Source organism: Salmo salar, chromosome 09, assembly GCF_965601325.2.
Source record: "Salmo salar chromosome 09, fSalSal1, whole genome shotgun sequence".
In the NCBI taxonomy this organism is placed as follows: domain Eukaryota; kingdom Metazoa; phylum Chordata; class Actinopteri; order Salmoniformes; family Salmonidae; genus Salmo; species Salmo salar.
This window is the reverse complement of record NC_138299.1, coordinates 148802403-148827031: the sequence shown is the minus strand read 5'-3', so window position 1 is coordinate 148827031 and position 24629 is coordinate 148802403.

The window sequence follows — 24629 nt, the reverse complement described above, 5'->3', positions numbered from 1 at the left end:
ACCGCCTTGATGTTAGTAGAGAACGACAGGGTGTTGTCCAGGGTCACACCAAGGTTCTTAGCACTCTGGGAGGAGGACACAATGGAGTTGTCAACCGTGATGGCGAGATCATGGAACGGGCAGTCCTTCCCCGGGAGGAAGAGCAGCTCCGTCTTGCCGAGGTTCAGCTTGAGGTGGTGATCCGTCATCCACACTGATATGTCTGCCAGACATGCAGAGATGCGATTCGCCACCTGGTTATCAGAAGGGGGAAAGGAGAAGATTAATTGTGTGTCATCTCCATAGCAATGATAGGAGAGACCATGTGAGGATATGACAGAGCCAAGTGACTTGGTGTATAGCGAGAATAGGAGAGGGCCTAGAACAGAGCCCTGGGGGACACCAGTGGTGAGAGCACGTGGTGCGGAGAAAGATTCTCGCCACGCCACCTGGTAGGAGCGACCTGTCAGGTAGGACGCAATCCAAGCGTGGGCCGCGCCGGAGATGCCCAACTCGGAGAGGGTGGAGAGGAGGATCTGATGGTTCACCGTATCAAAGGCAGCAGATAGGTCTAGGAGGATGAGAGCAGAGGAGAGAGAGTTAGCTTTAGCAGTGCGGAGAGCCTCCGTGACACAGAGAAGAGCAGTCTCAGTTGAATGACCAGCCTTGAAACCTGACTGATTTGGATCGAGAAGGTCATTCTGAGAGAGATAGCAGGAGAGCTGGCCAAGGACGGCACGTTCAAGAGTTTTGGAGAGAAAAGAAAGAAGGGATACTGGTCTGTAGTTGTTGACTACGGAGGGATCGAGTGTAGGTTTTTTCAGAAGGGGTGCAACTCTCGCCCTCTTGAAGACGGAAGGGACGTAGCCAGCGGTCAAGGATGAGTTGATGAGCGAGGTGAGGTAAGGGAGAAGGTCTCCGGAAATGGTCTGGAGAAGAGAGGAGGGGATAGGGTCAAGCGGGCAGGTTGTTGGGCGGCCGGCCGTCACAAGACGCGAGATTTCATCTGGAGAGAGAGGGGAGAAAGAGGTCAAAGCACAGGGTAGGGCAGTGTGAGCAGGACCAGCGGTGTCGTTTGACTTAGCAAATGAGGATCGGATGTCGTCAACCTTCTTTTCAAAATGGTTGACGAAGTCATCCGCAGAGAGGGAGGAGGGGGGGAGGGGGAGGAGGATTCAGGAGGGAGGAGAAGGTGGCAAAGAGCTTCCTAGGGTTAGAGGCAGATGCTTGGAATTTAGAGTGGTAGAAAGTGGCTTTAGCAGCAGAGACAGAAGAGGAGAATGTAGAGAGGAGGGAGTGAAAGGACGCCAGGTCCGCAGGGAGGCGAGTTTTCCTCCATTTCCGCTCGGCTGCCCGGAGCCCTGTTCTGTGAGCTCACAATGAGTCGTCGAGCCACAGAGCAGGAAGGGAGGACCGAGCCGGCCTGGAGGATAGGGGACATAGAGAATCAAAGGATGCAGAAAGGGAGGAGAGGAGGGTTGAGGAGGCAGAATCAGGGGATAGGTTGGAGAAGGTTTGAGCAGAGGGAAGAGATGATAGGATGGAAGAGGAGAGAGTAGCGGGAGAGAGAGAGCGAAGGTTGGGACGGCGCAATACCATCCGAGTAGGGGCAGAGTGAGAAGTGTTGGATGAGAGCGAGAAGGAAAAGGATACAAGGTAGTGGTCGGAGACTTGGAGGGGAGTTGCAATGAACAGCATCTAGTAAAGATGAGGTCAAGTGTATTGCCTGCCTTGTGAGTAGGGAGGGAAGGTGAGAGGGTGAGGTCAAAAGAGGAGAGGAGTGGAAAGAAGGAGGCAGAGAGGAATGAGTCAAAGGTAGACGTGGGGAGGTTAAAGTCACCCAGAACTGTGAGAGGTGAGCCATCCTCAGGAAAGGAACTTATCTAGATGTCAAGCTCATTGATGAACTCTCCAAGGGAACCTGGAGGGCGATAAATGATAAGGATGTTAAGCTTGAAAGGGCTGGTAACTGTGACAGCAGTTCACCCCAGCCTGAGTTCCTGAGCACTCTGGAGCAGGTTTTCATGAAGGATCTCTCTCTACTTTGCTCTGTTCGTTTTTCCCTCAATACTGACTAGTCTCCCAGTCCCTGCCGCTGAAAAACACCCCCACAGCATGATGCTGCCACCACCATGCTTCACAGTAGGGATGGTGCCAGGTTTCCTCCAGATGTGACGCTTGGCATTCAGGCCAAAGAGTTCAATCTTGGTTTCATCAGACCAGATAATCTTGTTTCTCATGGTCTGAGGGTGCTTTAGGTGCCTTTTGGCAAACTCCAAGCAGGCTGTGATGTGCCTTTTACTGAGGAATGGCTTCTGTCTGGCCACTCTACCATAAAGGCCTGATTGGTGGAGTGCTGCAGAGATGGTTGTCCTTCTGGAAGTTTCTCCCATCTCCACAGAGGAACTCTGGAGCTCTGTCAGAGTGACCATCAGGTTCTTGGTCGCCTCCCTGACCAAGCCCCTTCACCCCCGATTGCTCAGTTTGGCTGGGCGGCCAGCTCTAGGAAGAGTCTTGTTGGCTCCAAACTTCTTGCATTTAAGAATGATGGAGGCCACTGTGTTCTTCGGGACCTGCAATGCTGCAGACATTTTTTGGTACCCTTCCTCAGATCTGTGCCTCAACACAATCCTGTCTCGAAGCTCTACGGAAGATTCCTTCGACCTCAATGGCTTGGTTTTTGCTCTGACATGCACTGTCAACTGTGGGACCTTATATAGACAGGTGTGTGCCTTTCCAAATCATGTCCAATCAATTGAATTTACCAAAGGTGGACTCCAATCAAGTTGTAGAAACATCTCAAGGATGGAAACAGGATGCACCTGAGCTCAAATTCGAGTCTCATAGCAAAGGGTGTGAATACTTATGTAAACAAGTTATTTCTGTTTTGCTTTGTCATTATGGGGTATTGTGTGTAGATTGAAAAAAAAAAATCAAGGGGTCTGAATTCATTCCGAATGTACTGTATATTACGTTTTCCTTGGAAAAGCGTAAGCAAATGAGTTGGAACTGATTCTTACTGAAAATGTGAAGAACCACAACTACCTGACGGATATTGAGAATGAGAGTGAATCATCAACAAACTCTCCTCTATGTCCTCCAAAATCAGATACAATATAAATTAGGGGGGCTCAGCCTTAACCACTGTGGAATGATAGGCAATGTTATGTCAAGAAGCAAGCTACAATGAGCAACTGCACCAGAGCCTCCCTTTCCCCATTGCAATTAGAGGGTACCGCATCAGTTAACCCACAGGCATATTCAAGGCACGTCATGTGGCAGATACTCATCTTGGTGCAATGCTCTACAGCCTTGTGCGTGTATATAGGGGGGATGTGTGTGTGTCAGAGCATGTGAAGTAGAGTAAGGGGGTGGAGAGAGGAAAACGGGCACAACACCTCAAAGCGACTTTGCAATCAAAGTACCCAGAGGCCTCAGTGAGAGACAGAGAGAGAGACAGGGAGAGACAGAGAGAGAGAGTGTGTTCGCAGGCCAGACCTGTTAGAGATGACACAGGCCTCTGATGGGTGTAACCTCACTCTCCCTCCAACACAGCCCCAGCCTCAGCCCCTGCTAATGAAATCGGAGCGACCGCTCGGCACAGCAAGGCCTTTGAAATCATTGGGAGGAGCCTTTTACAATGGATTGATGTTCATTGTGCCTAATAAATCCACCTGTTCCCCTCCACCTACCCTTCCCTTCCACCACCATACTCTCAGTCGGTGGGCTGATCTGTACCTGAAACCCCTTGGACAGCAGCCAGCCAGGGAGCAGGAAGAGACGCATTGCAACTAAAGAGGGCGGTGCACGGCAGAGCCACACACACACGCATGCACACACACACACCACGTTAATTATTTGTTTTATAAATATTCAATAACTCCTGGAGCAATTACAGATCCATATAACTGCTGCAGATTTCCAGAAACAGTCAGGGCTTTCATTGTAACTTCTTTCACCAATACTTAGTTTTCAGGAACTTGTTATTAATGCCCTCATTGGATGTAGGACACTTTCATATCTACTACATGTAATAAGGGACTGTTGATCTTTAGGAATAAGTTATTTTCTGTATTGTTCTCCATTCCTTTACTTAGATTTGTGTGTATTGGGTATATGTTGTCAAATTGTTAGATATTACTTGTTAGATATTACTGCACTGTTGGAGCTAGAAACACAAGTATTTCGCTACACCCGCAGTAACATCTGCTAAACACAATAAAATGTGATTTGATTTGATTTGGAAGTCTAATCCTGATCGTCCATGTCTGAGCATGGCCATGACAGACACTGGAGACTAGTCATGAGCCCTGTCCTCTATTCTCACCTAATCTATCTGGTCCACAATAACATCTAGTCCTTTATGTCCCCTCTCATCATTCAGCCAGAACCCAGATAATGGGTTTTACATGGGAGAGAAAAAGAGCCAAGGAGATGGCAGAGACCCACTGCAATTAGAACATGTTTCTGATTCTAAATCAGAATAGAGCATGGGGAATTTTTTTAATAACCTTTATTTAACTAGGGAAGTCAATTAAGAACAAATTCTTATTTTCAATGATGGCCTAAGAACAGTGGGTTAACTGCCTTGTTCAGGGGCAAAACAACAGATTTTGACCTTGTCAGCTCGGGAATTTGATCTAGCAACCTTTCAGTTATTGGCCCAACACTTTAACCACAAGGCTACCTGCCGGCCCAAATTTAAAGAGATTACAAAGTAGAAATATTCAACCTACTTCTTTTTATTTGTTAGTAAAGAGGATTTTGGTTCATTTAAGTGCAGAGAACATACGCACTAGGCACAGACGTGTAGTTTTGCTTTACATTTGATTGAGTTGTCAACTAACATGAATTCAATGTGAAATCAACAAAAAATGTCACCATGTCATTAGATTCAGGTAAATAGTTGGATGGGAAAAAAATGTGAAATTCTCTTAAGGTGATTACTTTTTTCAAATACTATCTTTTTTTTTACGTTGATTCAACATAATCACATTGAATTCTTTGGTTGAAATGACTTGGTGAAATGAAATGTTGATTCAACCAGCTTTTGCCCAGTGGGTACTGTATAAATGCCAACAGTCAGACTATTGTGTTATAGTGATGCTGCAGTGATGGAACTGCAGGGTCATTGGTAACATTGATCATTGAATCAATAATAGAACCACCATATGAAGTTTGTTTGAAGTATTTACCTGGCTGTGTTAGCTAGCTGTGTTACCTGGCTGTGTTAGCTAGCTGTGTTACCTGGCTGTGTTAGCTGGCTATGTTACCTGGCTATGTTAGCTAGCTGTGCTGTCTGTGTTACCTGGCTGTGTTACCTGGCTATGTTAGCTAGATGTGCTGTCTGTGTTAGCTGGCTGTGTTAGCTGGCAATGTTAGCTAGCTGTGTTACCTGGCAGTGTTAGCTGGCTCATGCCATGCTCTATAAAGCATAATCAGCATTTTCTACTTTATTATGTTTTATGAGAGTGCACCAGTCCCCAGAGTCTCCACAGCACACAATATATGGGTGGGTCAGATTGCCAAACTGTATATTCCTGTTTATGCTGTTGGTATATCAAACTATGTAACCATCAATAAATTAGTGCTTGTCCAACCAGCTTCCAAAGCAGTATCAGAGGAGAATAATCCTGTCAGGAAACTATGAATTAAACATCCTCTTTCCCTTACAGAGTACTATTTACAGAATATAAAAGGAAACGTTGAACTAACTTGTTCTAATAACTCATAATGATACATAGTGATAATAATGCCAATACCAGACTCAAATCATGTGGAAGTGAGTCACACTGAAATCCACCATGTATCACTGCCTCTGTCAAGGCTCAGACACTATGTCCCCTTTTCTGAACAAACACCAAGGCAGTGACAGTAGGGTGAAGTGATTCTAGGTCCTGACTGTTCAGCTCAGGGATAGGGAGACCAGAGAGATTGCAAGGAGGCGGCAGGGACAGTCCAGGAGAGATGAGAATGAAACACTCTCCCAAAACAACAGACTCTCTCACCCACTCGGCCTGGCAGTCAGTCAGCACCTCAGGCACACTGGCTTCCATGGTGTCTGAGACTGGCAGAGAGAGAGAGAAGGGGAAAAAAAGGGGGGGGGGGGAGAGAGACCCCAATATTCTCTATCCTGCTGTGACACAGAAGTTCATGGAGCTCGTTGTTGCAAGTCATGGAGCAGAGGGCAAACATCCACTCAGAGACACCCCAGGCAGTGGCTGAGACGACAGGGTGAGAACACAAAACCACAGGGCATCGGTCTGGACCAGGAGGAACATGAGGGGGAATACATTGAGAGGGTTGGAGGTGGGTGTGTGAACAGTACCTTAAACAAAGCTCTGCAGAGGGTGAAGGTTGCAACAGATGCTCTAGGTAGACTGAGGGATAGTGATTGTTTTCCAACACACACGCACGTTTGTTGGACCAAACAATTGATTCCCATTGAAAATCCTATTTTCCCTAACCCTTAACCCTAACCGCAAAACCCTAAATCTAACCCCTAACTCTAACCCTAATTCTGACCCTAACCCAACCCCTAAGCCTAAAATAGCCTTTTTATTTTTGGGGACTGGTGGAATGAAAAGAAGGAAAGGCCTGGTCAGTTGTACGACTGAATGCATTCAACCGAAATATGTCTTCTGCATTTAACCCCTGTGAATCAGAGAGGTGAGGGGGGCTGTCTTAATCGACCTCATCTGCAGTTATTGGGGGTTAACTTAAGATTCTTCCACGTTGCCGGCTCAGGGATTCAAATCAGCGACTTTAGGTTACTGGCCCAACGCTCTTAACCACTAGGCTATCTGCTGACCCACTTGTTCCCTATTTTCCTTGTTTTACTGTCCTTGTGGTGCTTCGGCTTGAATAGTTCCATCTCACTGTAGAGTCTATCACTACAGCCCAGCAGGAGCCTGACTCTGGGCTCTGTAAGCATGCGTAATTACTGAGGCAGTGTGTGTTACTGAGGCAGTGTGTGTTACTGAGGCAGTGTGTGTTACTGAGGCAGTGTGTGTTACTGAGGCAGTGTGTGTTAACGAGGCAGTGTGTGTTAACGAGGCAGTGTGTGTTACTGAGGCAGTGTGTGTTACTGAGACAGTGTGTTAACGAGGCAGTGTGTGTTACTGAAACAGTGTGTGTTAACGAGGCAGTGTGTGTTACTGAAACAGTGTGTGTTAACGAGGCAGAGTGTGTTACTGAAACAGTGTGTGTTACTGAGGCAGTGTGTGTTACTGAGAGAGTGTGTGTTACTGAAACAGTGTGTGTTAACGAGGCAGTGTGTTACTGAAACAGTGTGTGTTACTGAGGCAGTGTGTGTTAACGAGGCAGTGTGTGTTACTGAGGCAGTGTGTGTTACTGAGACAGTGTGTGTTAACGAGGCAGTGTGTGTTACTGAAACAGTGTGTGTTACTGAGGCAGTGTGTGTTACTGAGGCAGTGTGTTACTGAGGCAGTGTGTGTTACTGAGGCAGTGTGTGTTACTGAGGCAGTGTGTGTTACTGAAACAGTGTGTGTTAACGAGGCAGTGTGTGTTAACGAGGCAGTGTGTGTTACTGAGGCAGTGTGTGTTACTGAGGCAGTGTGTGTTACTGAGACAGTGTGTGTTACTGAAAGAGTGTGTGTTACTGAAACAGTGTGTGTTAACGAGGCAGTGTGTGTTACTGAAACAGTGTGTGTTACTGAGGCAGTGTGTGTTACTGAAACAGTGTGTGTTACTGAGGCAGTGTGTGTTACTGAGGCAGTGTGTGTTACTGAGGCAGTGTGTGTTAACGAGGCAGTGTGTGTTACCGAGGCAGTGTGTGTTACCGAGGCAGTGTGTGTGTGTTAAGTCTCCATGGATAGTAGGGATGCTCCAGTCTCAATGTCTGTGCCACTCTCTCTGTCTCTCCCTCTCCTTCTCTTTCACCATGAACAGTGAAGAAATGTACAGTATTAACAGTAACATTAGAATGAGGTTCAATGACCAACACTGACCCATAAAGTTTTAGTGTCATTAAACTATCCAACTGTCTAGAATACATCTGTTTACTTCCGACAGGAAGTAGAGATCCAACTGTCTAGAATACATCTGTTTACTTCCGACAGGAAGTAGAGAAGAGAGAATGATTCAGATATGCATTTCTGCTCCTATTCCTGTTCAGTTGTTGTCTTAACGCTGTCAAGAGGAAATTCCTCATTAGGACCATAATATTCCATCTGATTTGTTTTCAAATGTTGTATCCCTAGCGAGAGAGACACTGAGATGCTGTAGGGAAGTGGTACCAGCCGCTCCACAACGCTCCACAACACTACAGTACAAAACTAATATCCTGATAACCAGGGTGGGCAGAGAGCACTCCTGGGAGTTATGACAAATATGATATGACAGATGAGATACTATCGATGCCATCTATATTAATTGATCCTAAAACATAATGATCATCCCTTGTTTAATACACTGAAGAGGGACTGTGTTTTGTTTGCTATTAGCAAGATAAATTATATATTTGGATGTATATTTGGATTACTAATATACTGCACATAGTGGACAAATAATTAGAGTAATTGAATTGCTGTGCTTTGTCAGGACTTTCACAGGGCAATGGGCATTATTTTGAAAAGAAGCCATCGGTTTAATTATTGGTTTGTATTTCGCAGAGAGAGAAACTATCCCTGTGGGAGGGAACCAAACAACTTATTCTGCACAAAATCAGCAATAAATAAATTGAATTAAGCCTGCAGCAATTATTTAATTTATTTGATTGGCAACCGCTCATTAAAGCCCACTTAAGACAAACCATTTAATTAGTACCTACCGGAAGGATCTCTGCTTCTGTCCACCCCAGCTCTTTCTCATTCCAGTAAGTGATCACAGCATGTAGTCATTAATTTACACCAGACAGACAGCCACACAGGACAGGACTACCACTCTCGCAGGCTGCTGTGTCCTGGTAGAATGCGACACAACATTTTACCTTCTGTAGTGTTATGGCCCTGGACATGTGACATGTTCTCTAACTTAATAAAAGGATGAAGACAGACTGTACCTTGTACAGATATGGGATCTTAATTTGACCAGTTCCGTCCTGCAGCACGATTTGTACATTTGAACATTTGAATGTCACAGTAGTAGGACCTACACTCTTAGAAAAAAGGCTTCCAAAAGGGTTCTTCGACTGTCCCCATATGAGAACCCATTTTGGTCCTTTCTGGTTCCATATAGAACTCTTTTGGGTTCCATGTAGAACCCTCTGTGTAAAAGCTTCTACTTGAAACTCAAAGGGGTTCTACCTGGAACCAAAAGGGTTCTACCTGGAACCAAAAAGGCTTCTTCAAAGGGTTCTCCAATGGGGACAACCGAAGAACCATTTTAGGTTCTAGATAGCACCTTTTTTTCTAAGAGTGTGCAGTAGTAGGACATTTATTCTGCGAGAGAGAAAGAGAACTGCGGGTTTTCAGAGAATTTATGTAAATCACGAGGCTCATTTGAATTTTCTGCGTGGCAGGAAAATTCTTAGCAACAACAGAGTGATCAAATTAAGATATCACATATGTCCAGCATTACTGACAGCTTATCATCGTAGAGGGTTTGAGGGTCATCTGCAGAAAGTATGGCAATAAGCCACAGACTTAATTTTGACAGACAAAGAAAATGTTGCCCTTTGTTGTCTCATGCAGTGTTGCGTTCCCCAAACAACTGGATAGATAGACTGGACTGTAATCCTATTGGAGCACCATTCCAGAAGGAACCAGATGCTTCCGGAAGGAACGAGAAGCTTCCAGAAGGAACGAGAAGCTCTCCCAGCTCTAAAGTCTTCTTATGAACAAGAGGGCTGGATTACAGTAAGAGGCAGACAATTACACATACTCATCCAACAAACTCTAAACAGAAGACAAACAAAACCAACACAATGCCTCTCAATATGTGGTATACGATAGAGTCCTCTGTTTATTACTGCTGTAATACATTGTGGTGTTTACAGACCTTACTAACAAAGAGCCTCTGCTGTGATTAAACTACTACCTGCTCAGAGGCTCACGGCTCCTCGTCATTTCACTTAGATACAGCTACAGGCATATTATTTGTTTGCTATATAATTTGACTTTATGGTTTGGATAGTGGCAGGGTATTAAAACCAAATGGATGTTTGACATATCGTAAATGTTTCCAGCTGTGTTTCTGCAGGATTGGGCTGTATGCTGTAATGGTGTGATAGACAAGTGTGAGTTAGTATGGATGTGTTTGATAAACTGTCTGACTGACTGAAGCCCTTTGAGGTAGAGAAAGAATGATAGGCTGCTCTCTACCTCCAGCAGCACTCATGAATCAAATAATGACTGTGTGGCTCTTCCGGGGAACAGGGAAACTTTTCCCATTAAACCATCTCTCATTAACCCACTTCCAAAATGTGCAAATGACTAACTTTAGGGGGCTACCGCAGCTATTTCCATATCCACACATCCATATCAAATACTATTGCATATTTACCCGGGTTTACAATGCCTTGTTCTCTGCTGTGTGTCCCAGTGGCTGTAAGTGATCATTTCCGGCGTCAATATTTTATGATATACATTAATTAACCTTGAACTGTCTGAGAATGTTAGACAAACGCTTTCCCGGTGTTTGTGCCAGGGAGGGCTCTCTCTGTCAAGTCCAGCTAGCTTACTCGCTGCTGGTGATGATTGACAACTCTTTAAAAAAGCCTAAAGTAAATGTTCTTTCATGCCATGCCATGGATGAGTGATGTTGTCTGATGTTGTCAGTGAGCTGTGCCATGAATGAGTGATACTGTCTGATGTTGTCAGTGAGCTGTGCCATGAATGAGTGATACTGTCTGATGTTGTCAGTGAGCTGTGCCATGGATTACTGATGTTGTCTGATGTCAGTGATCCATGCCATGGATGTCTGATGTTGTCTGATGTCAGTGATCCATGCCATGGATGTCTGATGATGTCAGTGATCCATGCCATGGATGTCTGATGATGTCAGTGATCCATGCCATGGATGTCTGATGATGTCAGTGATCCATGCCATGGATGTCTGATGATGTCAGTGATCCATGCCATGGGTGACTGATGTCAGTGATCCATGCCATGGATGTCTGATGATGTCAGTGATCCATGCCATAGATGTCTGATGATGTCAGTGATCCATGTCATGGAGGACTGATGTTGTCTGATGTCATTGGTCCAGTTGACACACTCTGAGCAGAAAGCATGTGTTTCATCCCTACAACTTGGCTTATAGGAGGGACATCACTTTGCAGTGGTAATAGCTGGTGGTTGATATAGATGTCTCTGACTGACATTATATGATAGGATCAGGTTGTACCATCCTCCTTAGAAAGAATAACTACACATAGACGAGCTCATTTATCCATCTTTCACCCCTGGTTAGTCTGAGGTTAGTCTGAGGTTAGTCTGAGGTTGGTCTGAGGTTGGTCTGAGGTTGGTCTGAGGTTGGTCGGAGGTTGGCCGGAGGTTGGTCGGAGGTTGGTCGGAGGTTGGTCTGAGGTTGGTCAGGTTAGTATGAGGTTAGTCAGGTTAATCGGAGGTTATCAAGTTAGTATGAGGTTAGTCAGGTTAGTCAGGTTAATCGGAGGTTCTCAAGTTAGTCAAGTTAATCTGAGGTTATCAAGTTAGTCAGGTTAGTCTGATGTTAGTCAGGCTAGTCTGATGTTAGTCAGGTTAGTCAGGCTAGTCTGATGTTAGTCAGGTTAGTCAGAGGTTAGTCAGGTTAGAGTGAGGGTTGTCTGAGGTTAGTCTGGGGTTAGTCTGAGGTTAGGCCGTAACTCTTTCAACTCATTCACTTGACAGAAGTTTGTAAGGAAGCCCAGAGGGCATAGGACATATGTAACTGAGTCAATATTTCAAAGATTGCTATCAGGAGGACAAAAGAAACATGTTGTTTCTGTTCTGCCTAGGCATATGCAGAGCTGTCAGTGTAGGACAGAGGGAATAGTTAAGTCCTCCGCTACTTGAGAGAAGAGAGGGGCACAAGTGTGCTTGTGATCACCCTTGACTCTTGATTAGTGAAGAAGGCTGAGGGACAGCGGCACAGCCAGGGGCTCCATTGATCACACATATGCATTCTGGGCCGGGTGAAAAGACAGGTAGGGCATAGTGCTTCTATCCATCTCTGGAAAGAGTCTAGTTTGTTTGGTAGACAGACTCTGCCTGAGGCCCAGACCTCCAGGAGTCAGCACTGACATTACCATATACAGATGTAGGATCTTCATTTGAGCCAGTTTACTACAGCAGGAAAATAATCCTGCTACAACAGAAAATACTAATAATTCGTAAGGGAAAATCAAGTCTGAAATTTCAAAGTGGAAATTATAAACTTTTTTAACTCTCTCTTTAACTCTATCTTAAACCTCAAATACACTACACTTTTTACATTTCCTACATTGCAGGAAAGTTCTCCTGCAACAGAGTGATCAAATTAAGATCCCATACCTGTACTGTATATCTCTGTCTTTATACATGAGACAGCTAGTACCGGGTCATGGTCAGTGGGATTAACATTTGAAGTGTTGAATTCTGAGCACCTCACAAATGTATGGCTGTGAGATTGCGCCCAGAGAGAGTTTAAAACTCTTATGTAAGGAAATAACAGTTACCAAATGTGTTTTCAGTGCATTTCTCAAGTAAACTTCATAGTCTACTGCTAAACTGGCATCTTGTGTACATACAATACTGCACCCATTCTGCACACATACAGTATGTTGATTCTTATTTTACAGCTTCTCTCTAACTTGCCGCATTTCCAATGGAGCGATGCGTTTGCCTTGCAGCATTGCATTTTGGTACACCAGAATTACATTCATTTCCAATGGAACGATGCGTTTGCCTTGCAGCATTGCATTTTGGTACACCAGAATTACATTCATTTCCAATGGAACGATGCGTTTGCCTTGCAGCATTGCATTTTGGTACACCAGAATTACATTCATTTCCAATGGAACGATGCGTTTGCCTTGCAGCATTGCATTTTGGTACACCAGAATTACATTCATTTCCAATGGAACGATGCGTTTGCCTTGCAGCATTGCATTTTGGTACACCAGAATTACATTCATTTCCAATGGAACGATGCATTTGCCTTGCAGCATTGCATTGCAGAGGCAGTTGCAGTGCGCATATGTTGGATTTATCGAACATATGCATCAAACTGTATGTGTAGACAGCTTGACAGAAATGGGAGCAGAAGGTGAATGTTGGAACTATTTGTTGCATACATATCCGGATGATGATGCATACATATCCAGATGATGCTGCGTACATATCCAGATTATGCTGCGTACATATCCGGATGATGCTGCGTACATATCCAGATGATGCTGCGTACATATCCAGATGATGCTGCATACATATCCAGATGATGCTGCGTACATATCCAGATGATGCTGCGTACATATCCAGATGATGCTGCGTACATATCCAGATGATGCTGCGTACATATCCGGATGATGCTGCGTACATATCCAGATGATGCTGCGTACATATCCAGATGATGCTGCGTACATATCCAGATGATGCTGCGTACATATCCAGATGATGCTGCGTACATATCCGGATGATGCTGCGTACATATCCAGATGATGCTGCGTACATATCCAGATGATGCTGCGTACATATCCAGATGATGCTGCGTACATATCCAGATGATGCTGCGTACATATCCAGATGATGCTGCATACTATTTTGTGCATAGACCGACTCTGTCGGTGTGACCCAAGCTAAGAGAGAGTGTATTGGAAATGCCACCCAACTGGGCCAACCTTTAAAGCATTGCAATACATTTAATTCCTGATTAAACCCAATGAACACAAGAGAGAGGAAGGAATACGATACGATACTTTTGGCCAGAAGAAGTGCAAGGTGATATTTCTTAAGGCTTTGAACCCTGTCCAATAACATTGGATTCAAGTGACCTTTCCTAGCAGGGGAACTGCTCACTGAGGTGCTCCATGGATTAAGCACAGCATCATTAGAATGACCCACGCTGGCAGAAAGACTGCCCACATCACAATGAAACCAAATACTACAGCACCTTATGGAGTGTGAAAGGTTAACCGGGTAGGGAAGTAAGGAAAAGGAGTCGGAAGAATATGGAGTGCAGAAATCGTATATACATTCCACTCACACCGCATCTCTCTGACACTACACAGAGACATTTCCTTTTTTTCAGAATACAAAACATGATTCAGAACACCGCTTGACTCCTTTGGAAAAGCACGTTTACATTAATAAATGGCCATATTGCATGGCTCCCGTCTCCATCTCCGCCTGCCAGGTCCAGAGTACTGTGCCGTGCGGTCGGTGTCTGAGTCTTGTAGCCTGTTTTCCTTGCCTGGCGCTTGGGGAACAGCCCCAGATGGTGGGCCCATTAGTCAGAGCAGCGGAGCCACCCTGGCAATGTAAATGGCCATGTCAGAGGCCCAATAATTGATATGGATGATTACAGGCCTCTCTCTGGCCCCCAGGAATAAGGACCAGGAATATCCTGCTAATTGTCAGTGAAGGATGCAAACTGGCTGCAGGTCATCACTTTTCCCCACTATTCCCAGTGGCCTCTTCTGCTCCAAAACATACTCATCGGCCCTAGAAACTGAGGTTAATACTGTCACACTAATATTCTTATAGTCTGACTCAAACTGGAATGAGAAGGGCGAAAGTATGGTAGATTTAATGTAGAATGTGAAGACCTCACCAATGTCCTCTGTGCTCTTGGAAGATCATAAATCAAACATTAAAAGTTAAATTTATTTATGTTAAAAAAAAATGTATGTTACTTTACAGATATCAGATATCAAATGTAAATACTGACAGATATAAAAAATACATTTAAAAAAGAAGCAAGGTATTAAAAGTTATAATTTGAAAAATACTGCAGTTACAAAAATATTGTAAGAACTCGCTTGGACTAAGTGAGATGAGGCAAGAGCACGCCTTCAGAGATACATAATGGAAATGATTGAAAAGCTTGGGTAGTTCAGGTCCTCCTCTGGGCTGTAGGATGGAACAGGGGCTGTATGTAATTACTATTCCTGTGTGACACTGCTTCAGATGGCAATACAATAATCTCCATCAGGGAAAGGCTACATCAGGACAAGGCTAGGCTACATCAGGACAAGGCTACATCAGGACAAGGCTGGGCTACACCAGGACAAGAATAGGCTACATCAGGACAAGGCTACATCAGGACAAGGCTACACCAGAACAAGGCTGGGCTACACCAGGACAAGGCTGGGCTACATTAGGACAAGGCTACATCAAGACAAGGCTACATCAGGACAAGTCTAGGCTCCATCAGGACAAGGCTGGGCTCCATCAGGACAAGGCTGCGCTACATCAGGACAAGGCTGCGCTACATCAGGACAAGGCTGCGCTACATCAGGACAAGGCTACATCAAGACAAGGCTACATCAGTCCAAGGCTAGGCTTCATCAGGGAAAGGCTACATCAGGACAAGGTTAGGCTACATCAGGACAAGGCTACATCAGGACAAGGCTGGGCTCCATCAGGACAAGGTTACATCAGGACAAGGCGGGGCTCCATCAGGACAATGCTGGGTTACACCAGGACAAGGCTGGGCTACATTAGGACAAGGTTACATCAGGACAAGGCTGGGCTATATCAGGATAAGGCTAAATCAGGACAAGTTTGGGCTCCATCAGGTAATTGGAATATAAACTGTGGAACACAGAGAGATACTTGGACATCAAAAGTTTTAATAATTGAACAGTAGTTTTAAATTCCAAGCAGTTGAAAGGTTACATCAGGACAAGGATGGGCTCCATCAGGACAAGGCTGGGCTACATCAGGACAAGGCTGAGCTCCATCAGGACAGGGTTAAATCAGGACAAGGCTCCATCAGGACAAGGCTGGGCTCCATCAGGACAAGGCTCCATCAGGACAAGGCTGGGCTCCATCAGGACAGGGTTAAATCAGGACAAGGCTACATCAGGACAAGACTGGGCTCCATCAGGACAAGGCTGGGCTACATCAGGACAAGGCTGAGCTCCATCAGGACAGGGTTAAATCAGGACAAGGCTCCATCAGGACAAGGCTGGGCTCCATCAGGACAAGGCTCCATCAGGACAAGGCTGGGCTCCATCAGGACAGGGTTAAATCAGGACAAGGCTACATCAGGACAAGGCTGGGCTCCATCAGGACAAGGCTCCATCAGGACAAGGCTGAGCTCCATCAGGACAGGATTAAATCAGGACAAGGCTACATCAGGACAAGGCTGGGCTCCATGAGGACAAGGCTGAGCTACATCAGGACAAGGTTCCATCAGGACAAGCCTCCATCAGGACAAGGTTACATCAGGACAAATCTCAATCAGGACAAGGCTCCATCAGTACAAGGCTGGGCTCCATCAGGACAGGGTTAAATCAGGACAAGGCTACATCAGGACAAGGCTGGCCTCCATCAGGACAAGGTTACATAAGGACTAGAGGTCGACCGATTATGATTTTTCAACGCCGATACCGATGCCGATTATTGGGGCCCAAAACGGCCGATGCCGATTAATCGGCCGATTTTTTTATCTATTTATTTTATTTGTAATAATGACGATTACAACAATACTGAATGAACACTTATTTTAACTTAATATAATACATCAAAATCAATTTAGCCTCAAATAAATAATGAAACATGTTCAATTTTATTTAAATAATGCAAAAACAAAGTGTTGGAGAAGAAAGTAAAAGTGCAATATGTGCCATGTGAAAAGGCTAACGTTTAAGTTCCTTGCTCAGAACATGAGAACATATGAAAGCTGGTGGTTCCTTTTAACATGAGTCTTCAATATTCCCAGGTAAGATGTTTTAGGTTGTAGTTATTATAGGAATTATAGGACTATTTCTCTCTATACGATTTGTATTTCATATACCTTTGACTATTGGATGTTCTTGTAGGCACTTTAGTATTGCCAGTGTAACAGTATAGCTTCCGTCCCTCTCCTCGCTCCTACCTGGGCTCGAACCAGGAACACATCGACAGCAGCCACGCTCTAAGCAGCGTTACCCATGCAGAGCAAGGGGAAAAACTACTCAAAGTCTCAGAGCGAGTGACGTTTGAAACGCTATTAGCGCTCACCCGGCTAACTAGCTAGCCATTTCACATGGGTTACACCAGCCTAATCTTGGGAGTTGATAGGCTTGAAGTCATAAACAGCGCAATGCATTGCGAAGGGCTACTGGCAAAACGCACAAAAGTGCTGTTTGAATGAATGCTTACAAGCCTGCTGCTGCCTACCACCGCTCAGTCAGACTGCTCTATCAAATCATAGACTTAATTCTAACATAATAACACACAGAAACACGAGCCTTAGGTCATTAATATGGTCGAATCCGGAAACTATCATCTCGAAAACCAAACGTTATTCCGGTTACATTGCACAACCTTCAGTGTTATGTCATAATTACGTAAAATTCTGACAAATTACCCAAAGTGTTGCATATACCCTGACTGCGTGCAATGAATGCAAAATGACACAATTTCACCTGGTTAATATTGCCTGCTAACCTGGATTTCATTTAGCTAAATATGCAGGTTTAAAAATATATATTTCTGTGTATTGATTTTAAGAAAGGCATTGATGTTTATGGTTAGGTACAGTCGTGCAACGATTGTGCTTTTTTCGCAAATGCGCTTTTGTTAAATCATCCCCGTTTGGCGAAGTAGGCTGTCTTTGTTAGGAAGAAATAGTCTTCACAGTTCGCAACAAGCCAGGCGGCCCAAACTGCTGCATATACCCTGACTCTGTTTGCAAGAGAAGTGACACATTTTCCCTAGTTAAAAGAAATTCATGTTAGCAGGCAATATTAACTAAATATGCAGGTTTAAAAATATATACTTGTGTATTGATTTTAAGAAAGGCATTGATGTTTATGGTTGGAGCAACGTGTACCGAAGCGATTATATGCAACGCAGGACAGGCTAGATAAACTAGTAATATCATCAACCATGTGTAGTTAACTAGTGATTATGATTGATTGATTGTTTTTTATAAGATAAGTTTAATGCTAGCTAGCAACTTACCTTAGCTTCTTACTGCATTCGCGTAACCTCGTGGAGTGCAACGTAAAGCAGGTGGTTAGAGCGTTGGACTAGTTAACCGTAAGGTTGCAAGATTGAATCCCTGAGCTGACAAGGTAAAAATCTGTCGTTCTGCCCCTGAACAAGGCAGTTAACCCACCGTTCCTAGGCCGTCATTGAAAATGAGAATGTGTTCTTAACTGACTTGCCTAGTTAAAAAAAGGTCTAAAAAAATTACAATTAAAAAATAAAATATTTAAAAAAATAAAAAATCGGAAATCGGTATTTTTGGACGCCGATTTGGCCGATTGTTATGAAAACTTGAAATCGGACCTAATTTATCGGCCATTCCGATTAATCGGTCGACCTCTAATCAGGACAAGTCTCCATCAGGACAAGGCTGGGCTCCATCATGACAAGGCTGAGCCCCATCAGGACAAGGCTGGGCTACATCAGGACAAGGCTGGGCTCCATCAGGACAAGGCTACATCAGGACAAGTCTAGGCTACATCAGGACAAGGCTACATCAGAACAAGGCTGGGCTACATCAGGACAAGGCTGAGTTATAACAAGACAAGGCTACATCAGGACAAGGCTTGTCTCCATCAGGACAAGGCTGGGCTAAATCAGGACACGGCTGAGCTCCATCAGGACAAGGTTACATTAGGGCAAGTCTAGGCTACATCAGGACAAGGCTACATCAGAGCAAGGCTGGGCTCCATCAGGACAAGGTTACATCAGGACAAGTCTCCATCAGGACAAGGCTGAGCCCCATCAGGGGAATGCTGGGCTATATCAGGACAAGGCTGGGCTCCATCAGGACAAGGCTACATCAGGACAAGTCTAGGCTACATCAGGACAAGGCTACACCAGAACAAGGCTGGGCTACATCAGGACAAGGCTGAGCTATAAAAGGACAAGGCTACATCAGGACAAGGCTTGTCTCCATCAGGACAAGGCTGGGCTACATCAGGACACGGCTGGGCTCCATCAGGACAAGGTTACATTAGGGCAAGTCTAGGCTACATCAGGACAAGGCTACATCAGAGCAAGGCTGGGCTCCATCAGGACAAGGTTACGTCAGGACAAGGCTCCATCAGGACAAGGCTGGGATCCATCATGATAAGGCTGGGCTCCATCATGACAAGGCTGGGATCCATCAAGACAAGGCTACATCAGGACAAGTCTAGGCTACATCAGGACAAGGCTGGGCTACATCAAGACAAGGCTGGGCTACATCAGAACAAGGCTGGGCTACATCAGGACAAGGCTGAGCTATAACAGGACAAGGCTACATCAGGACAAGGCTTGTCTCCATCAGGACAAGGCTGGGCTACATCAGGACACGGCTGGGCTCCATCAGGACAAGGTTACATTAGGGCAAGTCTAGGCTACATCAGGACAAGGCTACATCAGAGCAAGGCTGGGCTCCATCAGGACAAGGTTACATCAGGACAAGGCTCCATCAGGACAAGGCTGGGATCCATCATGATAAGGCTGGGCTCCATCAAGACAAGGCTACATCAGGACAAGTCTAGGCTACATCAGGACAAGGCTGGGCTACATCAAGACAAGGCTGGGCTACATCAGGACAAGGCTGGGCTACATCAGGACATGGCTACATCAGGACAAGGCTGGGCTCCATCAGGACAAGGTTACATCAGGACAATTCTCCATCAGGACAAGGCTGGGCTCCATCATGACAAGGCTGGGCTCCATCAGGACAAGGCTGGGCTCCATCAGGACAAGGCTAAATCAGGACAAGTCTAGGCTACATCAGGACAAGGCTGGGCTCCATCAGAACAAGGCTGGGCTCCATCCGGACAAGGCTACATCAGGACAAGTCTAGGCTACATCAAGACAAGGCTGGGCTCCATCAGGACAAGGCTACATCAGGACAAGTCTAGGCTCCATCAGGACAAGGCTGGGCTCCATCAGGACAAGGCTGCGCTACATCAGGACAAGGCTGCGCTACATCAGGACAAGGCTGCGCTACATCAGGACAAGGCTACATCAAGACAAGGCTACATCAGTCCAAGGCTAGGCTTCATCAGGAAAAGGCTACATCAGGACAAGGTTAGGCTACATCAGGACAAGGCTACATCAGGACAAGGCTGGGCTCCATCAGGACAAGGTTACATCAGGACAAGGCGGGGCTCCATCAGGACAATGCTGGGTTACACCAGGACAAGGCTGGGCTACATTAGGACAAGGTTACATCAGGACAAGGCTGGGCTATATCAGGATAAGGCTAAATCAGGACAAGTTTGGGCTCCATCAGGTAATTGGAATATAAACTGTGGAACACAGAGAGATACTTGGACATCAAAAGTTTTAATAATTGAACAGTAGTTTTAAATTCCAAGCAGTTGAAAGGTTACATCAGGACAAGGATGGGCTCCATCAGGACAAGGCTGGGCTACATCAGGACAAGGCTGAGCTCCATCAGGACAGGGTTAAATCAGGACAAGGCTCCATCAGGACAAGGCTGGGCTCCATCAGGACAAGGCTCCATCAGGACAAGGCTGGGCTCCATCAGGACAGGGTTAAATCAGGACAAGGCTACATCAGGACAAGACTGGGCTCCATCAGGACAAGGCTGGGCTACATCAGGACAAGGCTGAGCTCCATCAGGACAGGGTTAAATCAGGACAAGGCTCCATCAGGACAAGGCTGGGCTCCATCAGGACAAGGCTCCATCAGGACAAGGCTGGGCTCCATCAGGACAGGGTTAAATCAGGACAAGGCTACATCAGGACAAGGCTGGGCTCCATCAGGACAAGGCTCCATCAGGACAAGGCTGAGCTCCATCAGGACAGGATTAAATCAGGACAAGGCTACATCAGGACAAGGCTGGGCTCCATGAGGACAAGGCTGAGCTACATCAGGACAAGGTTCCATCAGGACAAGCCTCCATCAGGACAAGGTTACATCAGGACAAATCTCAATCAGGACAAGGCTCCATCAGTACAAGGCTGGGCTCCATCAGGACAGGGTTAAATCAGGACAAGGCTACATCAGGACAAGGCTGGCCTCCATCAGGACAAGGTTACATAAGGACTAGAGGTCGACCGATTATGATTTTTCAACGCCGATACCGATGCCGATTATTGGGGCCCAAAACGGCCGATGCCGATTAATCGGCCGATTTTTTTATCTATTTATTTTATTTGTAATAATGACGATTACAACAATACTGAATGAACACTTATTTTAACTTAATATAATACATCAAAATCAATTTAGCCTCAAATAAATAATGAAACATGTTCAATTTTATTTAAATAATGCAAAAACAAAGTGTTGGAGAAGAAAGTAAAAGTGCAATATGTGCCATGTGAAAAGGCTAACGTTTAAGTTCCTTGCTCAGAACATGAGAACATATGAAAGCTGGTGGTTCCTTTTAACATGAGTCTTCAATATTCCCAGGTAAGATGTTTTAGGTTGTAGTTATTATAGGAATTATAGGACTATTTCTCTCTATACGATTTGTATTTCATATACCTTTGACTATTGGATGTTCTTGTAGGCACTTTAGTATTGCCAGTGTAACAGTATAGCTTCCGTCCCTCTCCTCGCTCCTACCTGGGCTCGAACCAGGAACACATCGACAGCAGCCACGCTCTAAGCAGCGTTACCCATGCAGAGCAAGGGGAAAAACTACTCAAAGTCTCAGAGCGAGTGACGTTTGAAACGCTATTAGCGCTCACCCGGCTAACTAGCTAGCCATTTCACATGGGTTACACCAGCCTAATCTTGGGAGTTGATAGGCTTGAAGTCATAAACAGCGCAATGCATTGCGAAGGGCTACTGGCAAAACGCACAAAAGTGCTGTTTGAATGAATGCTTACAAGCCTGCTGCTGCCTACCACCGCTCAGTCAGACTGCTCTATCAAATCATAGACTTAATTCTAACATAATAACACACAGAAACACGAGCCTTAGGTCATTAATATGGTCGAATCCGGAAACTATCATCTCGAAAACCAAACGTTATTCCGGTTACATTGCACAACCTTCAGTGTTATGTCATAATTACGTAAAATTCTGACAAATTACCCAAAGTGTTGCATATACCCTGACTGCGTGCAATGAATGCAAAATGACACAATTTCACCTGGTTAATATTGCCTGCTAACCTGGATTTCATTTAGCTAAATATGCAGGTTTAAAAATATATACTTCTGTGTATTGATTTTAAGAAAGGCATTGATGTTTATGGTTAGGTACAGTCGTGCAACGATTGTGCTTTTTTCGCAAATGCGCTTTTGTTAAATCATCCCCGTTTGGCGAAGTAGGCTGTCTTTGTTAGGAAGAAATAGTCTTCACAGTTCGCAACAAGCCAGGCGGCCCAAACTGCTGCATATACCCTGACTCTGTTTGCAAGAGAAGTGACACATTTTCCCTAGTTAAAAGAAATTCATGTTAGCAGGCAATATTAACTAAATATGCAGGTTTAAAAATATATACTTGTGTATTGATTTTAAGAAAGGCATTGATGTTTATGGTTGGAGCAACGTGTACCGAAGCGATTATATGCAACGCAGGACAGGCTAGATAAACTAGTAATATCATCAACCATGTGTAGTTAACTAGTGATTATGATTGATTGATTGTTTTTTATAAGATAAGTTTAATGCTAGCTAGCAACTTACCTTAGCTTCTTACTGCATTCGCGTAACCTCGTGGAGTGCAACGTAAAGCAGGTGGTTAGAGCGTTGGACTAGTTAACCGTAAGGTTGCAAGATTGAATCCCTGAGCTGACAAGGTAAAAATCTGTCGTTCTGCCCCTGAACAAGGCAGTTAACCCACCGTTCCTAGGCCGTCATTGAAAATGAGAATGTGTTCTTAACTGACTTGCCTAGTTAAAAAAAGGTCTAAAAAAATTACAATTAAAAAATAAAATATTTAAAAAAATAAAAAATCGGAAATCGGTATTTTTGGACGCCGATTTGGCCGATTGTTATGAAAACTTGAAATCGGACCTAATTTATCGGCCATTCCGATTAATCGGTCGACCTCTAATCAGGACAAGTCTCCATCAGGACAAGGCTGGGCTCCATCATGACAAGGCTGAGCCCCATCAGGACAAGGCTGGGCTACATCAGGACAAGGCTGGGCTCCATCAGGACAAGGCTACATCAGGACAAGTCTAGGCTACATCAGGACAAGGCTACATCAGAACAAGGCTGGGCTACATCAGGACAAGGCTGAGCTATAACAGGACAAGGCTACATCAGGACAAGGCTTGTCTCCATCAGGACAAGGCTGGGCTAAATCAGGACACGGCTGAGCTCCATCAGGACAAGGTTACATTAGGGCAAGTCTAGGCTACATCAGGACAAGGCTACATCAGAGCAAGGCTGGGCTCCATCAGGACAAGGTTACATCAGGACAAGTCTCCATCAGGACAAGGCTGAGCCCCATCAGGGGAAGGCTGGGCTATATCAGGACAAGGCTGGGCTCCATCAGGACAAGGCTACATCAGGACAAGTCTAGGCTACATCAGGACAAGGCTACACCAGAACAAGGCTGGGCTACATCAGGACAAGGCTGAGCTATAACAGGACAAGGCTACATCAGGACAAGGCTTGTCTCCATCAGGACAAGGCTGGGCTACATCAGGACACGGCTGGGCTCCATCAGGACAAGGTTACATTAGGGCAAGTCTAGGCTACATCAGGACAAGGCTACATCAGAGCAAGGCTGGGCTCCATCAGGACAAGGTTACATCAGGACAAGGCTCCATCAGGACAAGGCTGGGATCCATCATGATAAGGCTGGGCTCCATCATGACAAGGCTGGGATCCTTCAAGACAAGGCTACATCAGGACAAGTCTAGGCTACATCAGGACAAGGCTGGGCTACATCAAGACAAGGCTGGGCTACATCAGAACAAGGCTGGGCTACATCAGGACAAGGCTGAGCTATAACAGGACAAGGCTACATCAGGACAAGGCTTGTCTCCATCAGGACAAGGCTGGGCTACATCAGGACACGGCTGGGCTCCATCAGGACAAGGTTACATTAGGGCAAGTCTAGGCTACATCAGGACAAGGCTACATCAGAGCAAGGCTGGGCTCCATCAGGACAAGGTTACATCAGGACAAGGCTCCATCAGGAAAAGGCTGGGATCCATCATGATAAGGCTGGGCTCCATCAAGACAAGGCTACATCAGGACAAGTCTAGGCTACATCAGGACAAGGCTGGGCTACATCAAGACAAGGCTGGGCTACATCAGGACAAGGCTGGGCTACATCAGGACATGGCTACATCAGGACAAGGCTGGGCTCCATCAGGACAAGGTTACATCAGGACAATTCTCCATCAGGACAAGGCTGGGCTCCATCATGACAAGGCTGGGCTCCATCATGACAAGGCTGGGCTCCATCAGGACAAGGCTGGGCTCCATCAGGACAAGGCTAAATCAGGACAAGTCTAGGCTACATCAGGACAAGGCTGGGCTCCATCAGAACAAGGCTGGGCTCCATCCGGACAAGGCTACATCAGGACAAGTCTAGGCTACATCAAGACAAGGCTGGGCTCCATCAGGACAAGGCTACATCAGGGCAAGGCTTGTCTCCACCAGGACAAGGCTGGGCTCCATCAGGACAAGTCTA